General features: G+C 31.1%; 1 non-coding gene across 1 annotated transcript; it reads left to right on the top strand.

The window, feature by feature from the left end:
• On the top strand, positions 1,087 to 1,169 carry TRNAL-UAA. The gene has a single exon. It is a non-coding gene; the product is annotated as a tRNA-Leu (tRNA).

The following is a 4,661-nucleotide window of genomic DNA, read 5'->3' as shown; positions in this document are numbered from 1 at the left end:
TAGTCGTATATATATACACATATATATATATATATATTAAAATTTGATCTTTGGATCCATATTAGTAAGACCTTAAAATGAACTCAGCTGAACCCAACGTACGATTCAGCTTCTGTAATTTGATATGTAATTGCTCAGTACCAAATAATGAGTAATGTAAATCTGCAGCAGAAATGTGTAAACGACGATTTCAACTGTTAGATAATGAGTTGCTTATCATTGTACTAAGTTTACCCTAATAAATTAAATTTATATAACGATTTATTTTGGGGTATTCATTTATATAACTAATTTAATTTTTAATGTTTCGTTTCTTTGTTTTTTGGTATCAAATGTTTCGTTCCTATATTCTTTTTGAGTTTACAAATGAGGGCTTTCAAACCCAATACACTAATAGAAAAATAACACTATTTTCTCCCCACGGGGTACTGGCATAACACAATGGACTCGTATGCAATCACGAATTTGTTTATATATTTTAATTCTAATTCAAACTGATCGCCTAAAAAGAAACTTTAATCATCATGTGGATCAAATTTTACCATTGTTTACCTTGCATATCTAGTTTTCTGGTTTCAAATTAGTTAGGCCAATTTTTATTTAATCTTGCAAATATAATTGGGGCTGTGAAAGGTCATAACAACTACTACTACTACTATTGACTCTTTTTACTAGTAAATTTGGATTACAACAGTTATGAGCAAAATAACCAGGAAAAAAAAAACTTAAATGAGCAATGAGCAAGGCGCAATGCTTAAACACAAATGGAATAGGGCGTTATCAAATTAAGTAGACCACCGCCAACTAAAAGGGAACAAATTTATTACATTGTTTCTTGCTATTAAAACGTTCGATCAGGAGTTAAAACAAATAACCAAATTAAATTAAACCACACATGAATGAGATATAACTAACTAACTAATGGGCTAACCGTCTATGAAATGTTCTATCGAGTTTATTGCGGACATTGAGGCTTTTGATTTCACCGTGGCTTGTGGTGTGGGTAGGCTGTAGAGAATGAGAGATATTTTATGTTTTTGGTAAGATATTGTATTTATAAAAAAGTAGAAATAAATTGACCAGCAAGCTGGTTTGCCCGAGAGGTTAAGGGGGAAGACTTAAGATCTTCTGCACATAAGTGCGCGTGGGTTCGAACCCCACAGCCAGCATTTTATAGTTTTTTAAAGTCAAAGTGTGTTTGCTTTGTCAATTCTGCTCATCAAACCATTTTCCTCTCCCTCTACATTTTCTTTTTATTTTCCCCTATGCATGTTTGATATGTTATGGGAGCCTAACTTATATAAAAAAATTTGTAAATTCATTTGAAGAATACATATCTTATTAGTGCAATTTTTCACCATGTGCAATTATATCTGTCCACCATATAGACTTTAAAGTCATATATACCTGAAAAATGAAACAATATTATATTTTGTGCGTAGGACATTGAAGGGGTGTTTATTAGTTTATAGCAATACCCACAATTGCAATGTGCTATCGCTCTCTTTCGTTCTAACCAATTCATATGATAAGCACACCACAATGTTTTTTTGTGTCCCACAATGAAATATACCAGTAGGACCCATGTGGTCCAATATATTTTGTTATCCCACACTATACATTTGTTACCACTTTCTATTTCTCTGCCTTCAATGTCTATGATATATGAGATTGTTGTAACTACATATATAGCCTTAAATTTAGCCAAGCTTTCATCAAAATCACATCATTTTATTTACTTTTTATTACATTTTCATATACCATTAAACTTATCAAGAAGTAGTTATTAGGCTTTAAGAATGGTTTATGTTGAGTCAAGAATTGATTTGGTTTCTTGTAATGACAAACATAATTAATAATATTCTAATATATTTATTTTTTTATAAACATTGTAGGTATTAATAGATTAACAATTAAAGATCATAATCAAACAAGCTATTATTCAAGTAAAAACAGCTTATAATTGATTATTTATAAGCAAAAATGGGTACAATTATAAGCAAAAATGGGTTTATATATAGAGAAAAAGTTGTTGCACATTGAATATAACCAAAGAGAAAAGTTTAGAGGCGGATTTAGAGGGGACTAGCATGGGCCATGGCTCTCCTAAATTTTTAAAACTTAAAATATATTTGATATAATGTCTAAAATTTTTAATAATATTAATATTATTGATATTATTATTAATATTATTAATATTAATAAACGGTTACTAACCGTTTAGTACCATTTGGTTGAACGGACACAACCTTTTAAGGATTGTGTATGTTTAAAATATTGTGTCTATTGGCTAAAGGGACACTACTCTTTAAGGATTGTGTATGTTCAAAATATTGTGTCTATTGGCTAAAAGGATACAACTCTTTAAGAGTTGTGTATGTTCAAAATATTGTATCTATTGAGAGTAGAAAAGATACAACCATTTATATACGTAACTAATCATAATTGCTACGTGCAAGATGTATAAATAAGTCCTTATCCACTATTTCAGATTAGTAGTACTAAGTGTACAATTTACTCAACCATTAAGAGATTTTCTTTGTTCAAGAGAGTTGAGAATTTTTTACTATTGCTAATTAAGAAATTCTTAGGTTTCATTGTATCTTGGGAGAGTATTGTCATCAACCCTATAGCAACTAAGTGTGGGGACAAATATCTCTCTAAAAAAAGCGATCTAATCGTGCCTTGAAACCACTACACAAATATAAGATTTTGTTATCTTACCATCTTCATATACCCAACAATTTTAGAGAGATATTTCTTGAAGATGACATAAGATCAAAACACTACGTTTAAGGTCATGAATCAATAGTTTGTCAAATTAGATCGCTTTGATGGAACGAACTTCAACCGTTGGAAAGACAAGATGATGTTTCTTCTTTCAGTTTTCAATCTTGCATATGTGATTGACCTAAAGACTACACCAATTGCCGATGCCGCTGAAAATTCCACACCGAAAGAGAAAGAAAAGATTGTTCAACTGAAAAAGAAACGTGATGAAGATACTTTTGCATGTCGAGGTCATATTCTCAATACTTTGTCCAACCGACTCTATGATCTCTACATGTCAATTCAATCACCATTAGATATTTAGAAATCTTTGGAAGAAAAGTACAATACCGAACGACAAGGAATATATAAGTTTATTATGATAAAATATTTTGAATTTATTATGAATGATACTATGCCTGTCATGGATCAAATTCATGAATTACAAATCCTTGTAAGTAGACTTCGTGATCTACAAGTGGTGATCCCTGAATCATTACAAGTTGGAGCAATTATTTCAAAATTACCTTCATCATGGAATGGTTATAGGAAGAAACTTTTACATCTTGATGAGGACTTCACAATTGAGAAATTACTAAGGTATATACGTATAGAGGAGGAAACTCGAAAACGTGATGCTGTGTATCTTTCTCAAAGTTCTAAAGTGAATCACATTGGTGAAAATAACACCAATAAGAAGAAAAGAAAGTTCTCTAAAGATTCAAAACAAGATAAGAAGAGACAAAGAGAGTGTTATCATTGTCACAAGAAAGGACACTATAAAGAATGTAGACTTCTGAAAAAGGAAGCACCAAAGACCAACTTAGTGGAAGAGAAGGATCTAATTGCTAAGGTTGTAGAAAAAGTACAAAACATGCATATTGGTATGGTTACAGAAGTTAACATAGCAACACAAGAAAAATCACTTAAATGGTGGTTAGATTCAGGGGCTACTGTTCACGTTGGCAATATTACTAGAGGAGGAAAAAGATATTTTATAACCTTTATTGATGATTGTTCTAGATTTACTTATGTGTATTTGATTAGAAATAAAGAAGAAGCAATAAATGATGAAATAGACTCAATATTATCTAACAATACTTGGTTCTTGGTTGATTTGTCTCCAGGATCAAAGTCTATAGGATGTAAGTGAGTATTTAGAAGAAAGTATAACACTGATGGTTCATTACAAACCTTTAAAGAAAGGTTAGTGGCCAAGGGGTTTAGACAACAAGAAAGTCTAGACTATTTTGATACCTACGCACCTGTGGCAAGAATGACTTCTATTAGGATTCTTATAGCATTAGCATCCATACAAAAGCTTTATATACATCAAATGGATGTTAAAACAGCTTTTTTAAATGGAGATCTTAATGAAGAAATTTATATGGAGCAACCGGAAGGCTATGTGCTACCCGAAAATGAAAAGAAAGTTTGCAAATTAATTAAGTCTTTGTATGGGCTAAAACAAGCGCCTAAACAATGGCATGAGAAGTTTGATTCAGTGGTGTTATCAAATGGCTTCTCACATAATAGTGCGGATAAATGTATTTACTCAAAATTTACTAAAGATTATGGAGTAATCATTTGTTTATATGTTGATGATATGTTAATCATCGGAACAAATTTAGAAGGAATTCGTATAACGAAGGAGTATCTAACTTCTAAATTCAAGATGAAGGATTTGAATGAAGTTGATACAATATTAGGCATAAAGGTTCATAAGAATGAAGTTGGCTTTACTTTAAGTCAATCTCATTATATTAAAAAGGTATTGGAAAAGTTTGATCATCTCACAATTAAAGAATCCAATACGCCGTATGATCCTAATCTTAAGTTAGAAGGAAACATGGGAAGACCTATAGCACAATTAGAATATGCTAGTGCTATAG

Source organism: Arachis ipaensis, chromosome B08, assembly GCF_000816755.2.
Source record: "Arachis ipaensis cultivar K30076 chromosome B08, Araip1.1, whole genome shotgun sequence".
NCBI classification, from domain to species: Eukaryota; Viridiplantae; Streptophyta; class Magnoliopsida; order Fabales; family Fabaceae; genus Arachis; species Arachis ipaensis.
The sequence above is the reverse complement of the archived record's forward strand: the minus strand, read 5'-3'. Positions and strand labels throughout refer to the sequence as shown.